The following is a 13,571-nucleotide window of genomic DNA, read 5'->3' on the forward strand; positions in this document are numbered from 1 at the left end:
GGCCAGAGGGGAGAATGGAGAGTGAGAGAGAATCGCAGAGGTCACTAAAGTGTCCGGAGGGGGGACAGGAGGCATCTAGGTGGATGTTGAAGTCTCCAAGAAAGAGGAGTTGATTGGTTGAAGCCAAGAGTGAGGAGGAGAGGTCCGTCCACTTGGAGAGGAAGGAAGAGATCTGACCAGGTGGCCGATAAATAGTAGCCACAGTAAGAAAATGACTGGGAGAGAGAGAGAGAGACAACAGACAAGGCATTCAAAAGAGGAATAGGTCTGCTTCGGAGTGACAGAGGCAGGAATCCACTCAGGAAAGATAAGGGCCACACCCCCACCAGTGCGGTTGGGCCTGGGCAAGGAGGGTATTTTGTAGCCGTCTGGTAGGAGCATGTCAAAGTTGGTGACAGAGCTGGTCGTGAACCATGTCTCAGTGAGACCGAGGACATCGAGGTCAAGTTCTTCAAGAAGGTGGCAGATATCAGAGGAATGTTTGACAGCAGAGCGAGAGTTAAGAGTGGCAATGTGGAGAATGTTGCCATCTTTGAAGGACTTCCGGGAGGGTGCTGAGGTGCAGAAGGAACCCGAGAGGAGGCAGAGAGGGAGGAGGAAGGCAAGGTAGCTGAGGAAAGTGGAGGGGGGACAGCAGGAGAGGAAAGGAAATTGATGAGGCACGGGATGCGTCGATCAAAGAGGTGAAGGTTGGCCTGAGGGCCTTGGACCAAGACGGTCCTATTAGAGTAAACATTAATGATGACCTTAGAGGAGTGGAAGGAGGCCAAGAGGATATCCCAACGGGTGCCACCATTAATGGGAGAAGAGGAGAAAGGAGTAAGCACAGAGACCATGGGAAAGGTCCATAAATCAGGTGAAGGCACGACAAAGAGGATGTCGGTGAGAATTTCCTTGGAGGAGCCACTGGTATGTTGAGGCTGGTAAAAGGCAGGATGCGCGTCCGGAGATGGAGCAGCTGTCAGCAGGTAAGAAGTGCGCTGCGCTCAGCGATGTTGTAGCTGAAGTGAAGATGCTCGCAGAGATGGGCGGAACACTGCAGGTAAGAAGTGTACTCAGGAGAGTCTTCAGGATGAGGCTGAGAAAAGTCAGAGAGGCATCGGAGAGCGTTACGCTGCTTGGAAGCAGAATAATGCAAAGCAAGGGCACGTGGATAGGCTGGCCTTATATAGGCTGGTTCAGGCCCCTCCCATTAGCTCCAACTACCAACTCCACCTTGACCTTCTTTGAGCCTGTAGCACATGCGTTCCAGTTCTGGTCCATGGGCACGCCCGGCCCAGCTGCACACGCCCTGGGCCTACAGTGTGCAGAGCACACTTTAAGATGAGCTTGGCACCAGAGGCACCAGGACTGGGTCCAATGAGACCCCAGGGGTGAGGAAGTACTGGCCCCACGACTAGTGGCCATGATAGCACTCCCCCACAAGGCCCCTCTCACAGGTGATCTTCCCCCTGGCCCCGGCTTGGTAGGGTTATTGCAATGAAACCACCTGATCAGCCGAGGTGCATGGATAAATTCCACAGGTTCCCAAGTTCGATCTTGTGGCCCATAACCTTCCCAATAGATCAAGTAGTATAGTTTTGATTGCACTACTTTAGAGTCCAAAATGTCTTTAACCTCATATTCAGGTTCTCCGTCGATAATCTCGGGTTCCGGTGGTTGTGTAATCCTTGTTTTTGGTTTCACAGGTTTTAAAAGAGAAACGTGAAATACAGGATGGATTTGCAAGTTGTCTGCTAACTCTAGCTTTACCACGGCAGGGTTGATGATGGTCTTGATGTGATAGGGCCCTAGATACCTGGGGCAGAAGACCCGTGGTCCTTTTAGCGGGATGTTTCTGGCCACTAACCATACTTTATCTCCGACTTGGTAGTGTGGAGCTTCTCTTCTATGCCGGGCTGCAAACTTCTTTTGTTGTTCTTTGGCTTTAGTTAAGCTCTTGGTTGCCTCCTTTATGGTTTCAGTAATATTCTTATGTACCGAGGTAATTGCTGGCATTTCCAGCTCGTCAAGTGAGTCAAAGGAATATGTCCGGGGCTGCCAACCGTTCATGATGAAGAATGGGGTTTGTCCTGTCCTAGTGTGGATAGAGTTATTGTAAGCAAATTCAGTTAGCTACAAAATATCTTTCCAGGATCCCTCAGTCTGTTGCAGCATGCACCTCAGGTACTGTTATAGTGTATGGTTAGTCCTCTCAGTTTGACCATCGGTTTGGGGATGGTGACTGGTACAAAGATGGAGATCAATCTGTGCTATTTTGCAGCAACTCCTCCAGAAGGCTGAGACAAATTGTGTTCCACGATCAGAGATCAATACAGAAGGGACACCATGTAATTTGACTATTTGCCCCAGGAACACAGTGGCCAGGATTCCAGCTGTAGGGAGACCTTTTAGCGGAATAAAGTGTGCCATTTTGGAAAATAAGTCCACCACTACTAAAATGGTATTGAAGCCCTCACAAGGGGATAAGTCTGTAATGAAGTCCATGAACAAGGTATGCCAGGGAATCGGTGGTATGCTTAAGGGTTAGACTTTTGAGATTTTTGTTGTGCGCACACTCCACAAGTTGCAATAAATTGGGCTACATCTTTTCTCCAGGTGAGCCACCAATAGTTTTTTTCTGATCTTGGCCCGTGTTTTAGTAATCCCGTGGTGTCCTTCCACTAGCGAGTCGTGGTAGTTGGCGATGATCTTGTCTTGGATCTCTTTGTCCTTAATGTATAGTCTTCCCTGAAAATAGGGTAAATTGTCCATGACAGAATACTGATCTCCTTTACTCAGCCATTCTTGTTGGGCGGCCTGATCCATTTGAGATTGAGGGTCGGTCTTTAATTCTTCCCAACAGGCAGTTACTGCAATCTGGTTCTGAATTTGTTCCTCCGGAATAATGGGTACTGGTTCTAATGGTATAAAGGCGTCCTGGTTGTCGCCCATTCGTGACAGAGTGTCAACTTTTCCGTTCCTTACCCCAGGCCGGTACGTGATTATAAAATCGTACTCCGCGAAGAAGAGAGCCCAACAAAGCTGACAAGTTGATTGGGCTTGGCTGTCTTTAAGTACTGCAAGTTGCGATGGTCTGTGATAACGGTGACAGTATTCCTAGCTCCCAGGAGTTAATGCCTCCAGTGTTTAAAGGCTCCTTTGATTGCCAATAGTTCCTTGTCGGTGATGGCATAATTCTTCTCAGGTGCTGTAAACTTGCTGGACCAGAATGCAATAGGATGCAACTGTCCGGTGGTGTTAGGGTCTTTCTGTGATAACTCCGCCCCCATGGCCACATTGGAGGCGTCGATCTTGACCACATAAGGTAAATCAGGTCAGGGGTGCCGGAAGATAGGGGCCGAAGTGAATGCCGATTTCAATTCTTGAAATGCCTTTTCAGCGTCATAGGTCCAAGAAAACTTTTTATTCTTTTTTAGCAAAGAGGTGATAGACTGGACGATTTGCGAGAATCCTGGATTGAACCGCCGATAGAAATTGGCAAACCCGAGTACACTTTGCACCCCTTTGATTGATGTCAGAGATGGCCATTGAAGGACTGCTTCCACTTTTTGAGTATCCATGTGTACTCCTTGAGGGGTAAGCATGAAGCCCAAGAATTCAACTTCTGTAACGTGGAAAAAACATTTTTCCAATGTGGCGAATAATTGGTTCTTACAGAGCTGTTCTAATACATCCCTTATATGGCTCACATGCTTTTCCTTGGATGCCGAGTAAATAAGGATGTCATCGATGTAAACTAGGACATAGACATCTAGCAGTCTGTGGAGTATGTCGTTCATAAAGAACTGGAATGCGGTTGGTGCGTTGCATAGCCCGAAGCTCATAACCTGATACTCGAAGAGCCCATATTTGGCTCGGAATGCTGTCTTCCATTTGTTGTCCTTTTTCACTCTGACCAGATGGTAAGCGGCCCGCAGATCCAGTTTTATATAGATTCAAGCATTCTTTACCTGGTCGAGTAGTTCAGGAATGAGTGGCAGAGGATACCTTTTTTTGACGGTAATCTGATTCAATGCCCTATAATCTATGCAGGTCCTGAGGTCCCCTTCTTTCTTTGGTACGAAGAAGAGAGCTGAGGAGGCCGGAGACTTGGATGGGTGGATGAATCCATTAGCTAGATACTGATCAAGATATGTTCGTAGGTGCGGATTCTCCTGCTCTGTCAGGGCGTAGATTCTGCTGCAGGGAACTTGTGCTCCCGGGACCGGATTGATTTGGCAATCGTATGTTCTGTGTGGTGGTAGAGTGTTGGCTTGTTCCTTTTGAAACACATCCACAAAGTCTTGATATTCTGAAGGCGATGAGCCTGACATTCCTAAAATGGGTTTCCCCTGGTGTTGTAATCTCTTAACATCCTTAAGATAGCAACTCTTGGTGCATTCTCGAGGAAAGGTCAGTCTTCTGGTGCGCCAATCGATCCTTGGGTTATGGGTTTCCAGCCATGGCATTTCTAGAATCATTTGGAACTGGGGGGCTCCTATGAAGACAAAGTAAATGCTTTCCCGGTGACCATCTTGACATGTCAGCAGTACCTTGCCGGTATGTTGAGTCACAGGACCCCAAGACAGGTGAGAGCCATTCACTGCACCACTATCGATGTAGGCCTCTAAAGCATGCACTTTCGATGGTTGTTGGGGTTGAATTATCAATACTGGAATGACCAGGTGTGAGGTTTTTACAACTCTCTTGACTCTGCTTGACAAGTTGACCTCTACAATTGCTGGGCGGCCGAGCTTTCCTGCTCCTGTTACTTGTCTTGCTTATCATTGTCTGTGGCACCTACCACCTTCTTGGGGGGCTTTGTGGGGCAGTCTCGCAGGAAATGACTGGCTTTTGCACAATATAAACAAAACCGCTGTTCCCTTCTTTTTTCTCTTTCGGACTTAGAAATGGGAGCCCGCAGTCCCCCCCATTTGCATAGGTTCAGGGGTTTCATGACTCTTGGTCTGAGTGTCCTGAGGCCTTACACACACTGATCGTCCTTCCGCCCTCGTGTGGTCAATTTTTCGATCTTGTAGCCGGTGGTCTAACTGCACGGTTAGGTTAATATAGTCTGCACAGCATTCGGGTGGGTTAACAATTTGAGCTAGTACATCCTTTAACTCACCATGAAGCCCCCGGTAAAACAGTGTGGTCCTTTTCTCCTCCAGCCATTTGGTCTGTGTTACGAGGCGGTTGAAGGTGGCAATGTAAGTCAATAAGTCATGGCATCCCTGTCTCAGCGACAGTAGTTCATTATCCAATGCTTGCCCTTGAGTGTATCTGGCAATTCGAATTGGAATTCTGCAAAGTTCCGAAGTATTGGATCGTCCTGAGCCACTAATGGTACGGACCAATCAGCTGCCCAGCCTCTCAAATAAGAAAGCACAAAGGCCACCTTATCACTGTCACTAGGGAAGGCTCCGGGTCGACACAAAAAGCGGAGGCGGCACTGATTCATGAACACTGCATATTTTGTTTGGGATGGCAAAAAAACGTTCAGGTGGGGCAAGTGGAATGGTCCCTGGGAGTACCACCTGTACTGGAGTTGAGGGTTGAGGTGTCGGTGTTGGTGTAATTCCAGGTAACGGGACTTGTCCTGCGTGTACCTGAAGCATCTGTCTTTCCAGGTCATCTGTTTGTACTCAGGCTATAACAAGGTCTCTCCTCAAGGAATTAGTCTGTTGTCTGGAGGCATGCACCTTGGCCCACAACTCTCACAATAGCTGGGCTAACTGGTTGGTTTCAGGTTTCCATAACGCCCAGGCGGAGCTTTCGACTGGCTTTGCGTTCTGTTACGCTCACTTGGCTTCCGCGGGGGTGTTTGGGCGTGGTTGGAGCCCTCCCTCAAACTGGCTCCTCAAAATCACCTTCCCCTTCTGAGAATGGTTGAACATGCGGCTCTGGAGCTGGGTGTTGCCCCTGCATGAAGAGGAGAGGCAATGAGTATGGAGTGGGGCTATCGGGACTTCTCCCAGCCCTTTCGTGCCAGAATATGGTGGGCAAGCACTTTCCCATAGAGTCTCACCTGTAATTTCGTGATGAACAGCTATCCGTCCTGCTTTCCTTAGCAGGGGCGTGTTGAATGGACCAAGTTACTTCACTGGTCTGTGAGGGTGTTGATCCAGACTAGCTGCGACCAATCCACATTTAAGGTAAGTCTTTAGTATGATTATAGTTTGATTAGAGTGTTTGTATTCCATCTTAAAAGTAATTCTTGCATGGTCTTATTCCATTTCCATAGGTACTAATTTCCATAGGTGTTAATTCCCTTCTACCTTAGAACCCCCAGCTCTTTTGCTGGACTTTTAATTTCTAAGTTGGAGAGAGTGAGACCTTTTTCCCACTCTCCCATGTATTATTCTGTGATTTGGACTCTGTCAAGGTAATTCATGGAAATTCGCACAAAAGTGGCGCAGGCGGCTGGCGCACAGTGTTCCCGTGCGATAGACTGTATCAGCCGCGTGCGATAAAATCCATTTCAGCTTCCCCCGGGAAGCACGCACATCATCACGAATGACACCCGTGTGCAACGCGACACCAATCAGGACCTTCTCCATACGGCCAGGGGTCCCCTCGTCCGCAGGTGGAGGGGAGTCAGATGACATGGACATCTCCCCTACCTGCGGACGGGCCTGGGATGGGGCATCCCTGCTGGAGCATGGTGGTGCAGTCACAGTGTCAGGGACAGTGACATGCACAGGCACCTCCACGGCGACCTTTGCTGCCTCCTGCCCCTGCCCCTGGACTGTATCACTTGCACCAGCAGGGATGTCCCCACCAGGCCCCATGTGTGGCTCAGTAGCGGCCTCCTCCTCCTCTGTGGAAACCACCAACCTGGATGGCTCCACACCGTCTTCCGCCATTGCAAGCCCCTGTGGGGGCTCACCCACCCCTTCCGCTGCAGCCGTGGGGGCATCCCCGCCGCTTAGCTCCACAGCGCCGTCTCCGCCCTCTACTTCACTTTGTGCTGTGTAGAGGGAGACATAGAACACAAGCATCAGGATACTGTACAATGGTCCCCTAGACAGGAAGCAATAGCAGATGAGTGGCACTGTCAAAGATCACTTCCATCATGTCCCTCCACAACACATGGGTCAGTGCAGGCAAAACACATGCAGTAACAGGCATGGTGCATGCTATGGACATAAGCAAACATGTCCAAGGGACTCTTGAAGCATAAAATGTTGTTTTTGGACTCACATGCATCATGGGTCATGCCTATCACATGCACACACTTCAACGTACTTTCATCCATCTGGACTCGTACACCCCAGACACAGTGGATGCAAGGATAACTAGGCTGCATCAGTGATTCTGAACATTGTCACAGACATGTGTCATGCATCCATGGCATTCACAAGTCACAGACACGCAGGTCAGAAACACAGACATGGACACTATACATGTACATGGCATCAGCACCCATCCCTCACCCCCACCCATGTCCAGGAACAGAGACTGGCATGCTCTCATGTGTGCATTCCGCATAGGGCTTCCCATGTTGCATTTAAACACATACACCAACCGTGTGCTTCACACATTACTTGTCTCACATGCATGACCATGATGTCCCTGCACACACACGTACATGACCTATGTCACACATACAGGCAAGTATCAGACAACCAGCACACTGCAACATGCCCTGTCTCACTCAGCAATGCTTGGCCACTTACCGCTCGACTCCAGATGGGTCTGCCTCTCAAGTATCTGGGCATGGAGCGCTGGGCGTACACATTCCAGGACCCTCAGCTGAATGGTACTCATGCTGCCCCGGTCTCCCTCCACGAGGCGCCGGGCCTTTATGAGGGTCCTGGACCTCAAGTCCTCCCAGCGCCACTTGACTTATGCCCCAGGACAAGCTCCATCAGGACACCAACCTCCTTCTGACTGAAGCTGGTGGCCCTCTGCCCCTCTGGCTGGGGGTCGCCAGTGGTCTCGGATGGTGTTTGCCCCGACATGGCGACCCCCGAGGCAGGCGTGGGTGGGCAACTGGGTCCTGGGGCTGGGCTGTGGAGCAATGGTATCCCAGTCGGGAGTCTTCTGTTCCAGCAGGGGTGGACACAGCAACTGGACCCCTGCAGATGGCTGATGTGCAGGCACCAAATGGCAGGGCACGGTGGCAGCAGGCAGGCAGGCAGCAGCAGATGGCTCGTGGGAGGCTGCTCGGGGCTCTGGGTGGCAGTAATTCAGCCTTTTGGGCAGGAGCGTGGTCTTCCATGTGCTTACGCGTGGCCAGCTTGATACGGAGTGATTTGGCACGTGAAAATTCTGCACGCCAGCGTGTAATTCGAGGAAAGGCCCTTAGCGCGTAAGCGCGTCAGCACGCATACGCGATTCCATTGGACCAAAGGCCCTTAGCGCGTATGCGCGTCTGTGACGTATCGCGCACGGGCGTTGCCCTGGCAGGGCTTGAAGATCCCACGTGGATTTCCATTGCTCTGTACGTGCTTTTGTGGGGTGCGGTGCGTGTGTTTTGCAGGCGTTGGGGTTCACACGCTATTACTTCACAGCGGGTGGGTGTTGGCTACGCGTTCTTCTACACGCAAGGCAGACGGTGAGTGGTACCCTGCTTCCCCAGGCCCGATCACGTGTAGAACTTCTTGCGCACCCCTGAAATACACGTACCCAGGCCAATTGCGTGTAAAATTTCTCGCGCACCCCTGAAATACACGTACCCCGCTCCCCCAGGCCCGAGCGCGTGTAAAACTTCCCACGCACCCACGAAATACACGCACACGCTATTATTCATACAGCGGGTGTCTGTGTTTGTCACGTACCCCTTTGCACGTCATTTTTCCTAGAGGGCCACAGTATGGGACTTTCATCAGAGCTGTGTATACGTGCTTTTTGTTAGCGCACATTTTGGCGCACATTTTTTTCATGCGCAGGGACGCTACCGCCTGCTTTCATGTGGCGGACGTGTATGTGCCTGTGCCCGTCTTTGCCCGTGCGCTGGTTTGCCCTATTCGATTCCATGAATACGTATTTTCACGAGTTGTTCCCCATTCCGCGTGTCACGCCCCGTGTTCCGCCTACTTTTGTTATGTGCGCCGTGCTATGTGCAATTTCGCTGTGGCCGTGGCGCACGCCGTTAGATGACCGTTAGATGACCTGTGCGCCGGCATGCGCCGCGCTCTTTTTCAGCGCACATCCAATATTTTTATCGCGCACGCACTTCCATGAATCGATGTGCGCTGGTTTCCCTGCGATTTTCGCACTTGCACTGCGATATTCGCTCTTTCACTGCGAATCGCACGTTTTCGGCGCACATTAATTCCATGAATCGGCCTGTGTGTTTCTTTTGACTTTGGTGTCTGACAAACTCCATAGGCATCATCACTCCATAGGCATCATCTTTACATTGTGACACACAGAACCTTCAGTGTAGTGGCACAGGGCAGTCTCATAGATTTCCCAAAGGTTTAAATACCTTCTCTTGGTGAAACTACTGTTTCCAAGAGCAGTGAAGTGAAATTGACTTTACTTACATTTTGTAACTTTCTAGACCCAGCACATACTATCTTACCATGGGGTGCTGGAGGGGTTACTTAGTATCCCCTTTATCTAGTTTCTCATGTAACATTTTTATGTCACCCTTTCTACAATTAATGGCTGGTGATAGTGGTTTACGTTTTACTACCATTGTGTATTTTTACCGTGGGCTGCGTTCGCAGGTGCAGTAAGGCACCCATGGATGCCCATGTTTTCAAAACGGCGCGGTCTTCTTTTTTCGCCATTTATTGTTGCAAAGGTCCTTCTTGATATTTACTCTGTGTGCCAAACCAGGTTTGGTCCCTTTGGTCATTTTGCTTTTGGCAGGATTCACGAGTGAAGCCCGCCTCTGGCTCCAGTATGTCTGGCAGGGGCAGGAAGTAAGACAGGTGCCCGCAACTCCATGTGCTTAATCCCCTTGGTTACAGAAATGCACCCAAAGGTAATTGGCCGGCTGGCTGTCCTTAGAGGACAGCCACCGTCCTGTGTGATTGACAGCTACGCTGGAATGAATGGGAGAGACCTGCATAAAAGGAGAGGCTTTTGGCTTGGAAGGCAGAGTTGACCACTGGAAAGAAGAATTTGGAAGAGACACCTGCTGCATCTCCTGGACGGTTGGTTTGCCCGGTTAAGCCCTGCTGCTGTGCTGAAGCTCCAAATTTGTTTCGACTAGAGAAGCCCTGAAAGGACTGAAAGCCCCTTGGGCTGGTGGGACCAATCAACCCCAAAGTCAACTTTTTTGGACATCCTCTCAGAGCTGGCTGTTCTTCCACTGCTGCTGTAACCAAAGTACCAGGGAGAGGAACACCAAACTGAGTGGATCCCTTTTAAGTCAGACCCGAGCACCAGGAAGATCCTCTAGCCTTCCCTGAAGCAGGACTGACCAAGCCTAAAACCACCTCAATTGAGTGCTGGGCCCTAGATGCGAGGAAAGTCTGAAGTGGTATCCGAGAACCGTGGTGTTGCTATTTGCTGTAGATGCGAGGAGCTGGAACTGCTGCTGAATTGAAGTTTTCCCATTGCTGCCGCTGACATTCAGGGACGTCATTTCACCAAAATGCCAGGGGTAGCGGAAGTGACATCACAGTGCCACGCCCCACAAGAGTGACATCACAGGATGTGATGTCATGTGACCACGCCCCCACTCATCACAGGAAGTGATGTCATTTGACCATGCCCCACAGGAAGTGATGTCATTTGATCACACATCCACTCGACATCAAAGGAAGTGGTGTCATTTGACCACGTCCCACAGGAAGTGATGTCATTTGACCACACCCCTACATGACTTCACAGGAAGTGGCCCCATAAAGCATTATCCCTCAGTACACTAAGAAAAATATAGTTACGATATCTGTGTGTATAGATCCATACTGTCAAATTACTGTGAATGCAAGCAGACGCCTAAGGCCAAATGACAATATGTTATTGTTTAGCACTTATGCTTAAGCTCTTTTTTATAGAACAAATATTCATACAATATCACCCAACCTGTGTTGGTACTCATTTATTGATCTCAGAAGGATGAAAGGCTGAGATGGCCTTGCTGGGATTCCAACCTGCAGTTCACACACACATTGCAGCAGCGAGCACTCAACCCACTGAGCTATCATATCGGCTATAACAAAATGAGCATTTATTCTGTAGTGGATACCATTAAACTGGTAGCTGAGATTTAATAGTAGACCAGTTAAGTTAATCTGCAGGTCTGGTGCTAAATAGTGAAAGCAGCGCACTCACATGACATACCATACTCTGAGCACTTGTTACCTCATACATGCAAACATCCCGAACAGCATACCAGGGAGATGGGAAAGATAGAAACATTACAACAAAGCTTTCATTGTGGCACAATGAAGTCAATGGTCACTTGATGTGTTACGGAAGAGGCACACTGCTGTTGACAAGTAACCTCTCTAAAACATAGCAGGAGAACACTCAAGTGCACCTGTATGTGCAGCAGCCAACCCTCTCATTGTGTAATCATGCACACGAGAGCAATGTAATTACATTTCTGTGCCTTGAAGCTATAGAAATAAATGTGACAAAGCAGGTATACATGCATATGCTTGCACCTTGCCTGTCCAGTAGGATGTGCGTTTCAAATTAGAAATGGAAATTATCGACTAAAAACGAGAGAAGCCGAGTGGAAGATGAGCGCAACAGAAGATATGTTAAGCTAGAGATCCTTCTGGCGGCTACCATGTTGGCTCCCATGGGGGATTCATGAGAACAATGCATCAACAGATCAGTTCCTTCAGTCCTCTGTCTATGTTCTCTTTATGAAGAATTACCTTTAGTGGCATAGTTATTTTGGGATTTGGCACGGGAAATGTATGTGTGCACCCCTTTTATCATATGACTATCAGGGCTTAGAACCTATGTAAACAGTTGTACATGTGATTTTTAATGTGTGTTCTTTTTTTCACACAAAATCGCTTCAGTGAGCTAATGTTGACACTTAAACACCTTTTATTAATTCACCCGCATCCAGAATAGTAGATTACAACTATTAAGTTATTGAATGGCTGAGATGGGTAATGCAACTACGAGCAGAGGATCCCAGGACATGGTGCAGGGTCCACAATGAATCACAACAAAAGGAGTGGCTCCAGGCCCACGAGCCGCTCCTTTTGTTGCGATTATTGCATTTGCAACAACTGGCGCCACGCTGGCGCTACAACATCACTGGATGGGTCCAGGGCCAAGGGCACTGCCAGGTCAGCACGCCCACGTGATTCATTCATCAAAGAAAGGTAACACTTTCGTTTTACCTTTCATTAATGAATGTATCCGCTGTGTGTCTTGAGGCATGAGCTGGCTGCTGAGCGGGCTGCAGCCTGCAGCCCGCAGGCAAGCCAGCCAGACCTGAGCACACCGGCCCACTTATAGCAGATGGCGGCACTGGCCCAAGGGGGCCTTGGATTCTGCCTACAGGCCAGTACGGCCCTGCCTCAAACTGAACATGCCCCCACCCAAGCAAACCCTCACAGGCACCCTGTCTTTTCTCTGGCTTGTGGTGGGAAAATTGTAATGCGTTCAGGCCCACAGCACCCAGGTATTATGAAGGGAGGTGCCACTTTGCAAGCAGCCTGGATCATGATCCGTTTCACCTGCATTATAATAACTCCACCTATGGGAGAAGAGGATGTCCCATTTATTTTAATAACTAAAGACCACTGCCACCCCTGACACTTCTAATCGTTTAAGTGGCTTTTCACCTCAATACAAGTGACTTGGCAACTACCCCCTGCCAACATCTTGCAAAGCGTATTAGGCATGTTGGAATATAGACCGTAGTGTCCAAGCAGTATTGCCCACTTTACAAGCATGCTTACATTGTAATGTGTCAAGCCCTTAAACGTTGTACGTTAGGGTATTAAATGGCGCTTGCCCACTTTTAGGTTCCCGTAGTACTATGCATACTTGGTCATGTTTACAGTAGTTTCCATGCTCTTTGTAATGCCATCTTAACACCCGTAAATTAATATGTGACGTGCAGTACCACATGGATATTTTTGTATTATAACGTTCACGTCACTAATGGCACTCGTTCCACCCTAAACTGCGTGTGCGATACTGGTTTCCTGCTTTGTGCGTAGATTTGAATCAGAAAGCGAACACAAAAATGAGTTATTTCGAATTGCATTTAAAACCGGATCCACCAGAAAGCAGAGACTCCACTACAGAAGATTAGCATGGCCCTGACTGCGCAAGGATGACACGCAAATTTGTGAAACGTTCCATATTTTTGGACACATGCACGGACAGAAATGCCCTTTTCTCTGCCTCTGACAGTATCATTGCTGTTTAAAGCAGGTCGCGAGGGCACCGCACCAGCGCTGACCACGTCGCAGACATCCCGCCGGAGAAGCAGCAGGCAGCCAGGCTGGGTAAGCGAAGCCTGGCTGCCTACTGCTGCTCCAGCGCGTGTGTGATGTGGTTAGCAGTGCCAGTGGCCGTGTACCCTCGCCTGCGGCATCGCCGCCAGGTCCCTGGCTGCGCTGCTGGCTTTCAATAACAGTGCACCCACACACCTGACACCCGCCTCGACCCACCCACCAGTAGTACTACTCACCTTCTTCAGTGGA

The 13,571-nt window shown here is 49.4% G+C and overlaps 1 pseudogene; it reads left to right on the forward strand.

Moving 5' to 3' along the window:
• The first annotated feature begins 13,164 nt into the window (after window positions 1–13,164).
• LOC138460449 (U6 spliceosomal RNA) lies at window positions 13,165–13,233 on the forward strand (annotated as a pseudogene).
• Window positions 13,234–13,571: the final 338 nt, after the last annotated feature.

The sequence above is a fragment of the Ambystoma mexicanum genome, chromosome 4p, assembly GCF_040938575.1.
Source record: "Ambystoma mexicanum isolate Mex_15411 chromosome 4p, UKY_AmexF1_1, whole genome shotgun sequence".
Taxonomy (NCBI): Eukaryota; Metazoa; Chordata; class Amphibia; order Caudata; family Ambystomatidae; genus Ambystoma; species Ambystoma mexicanum.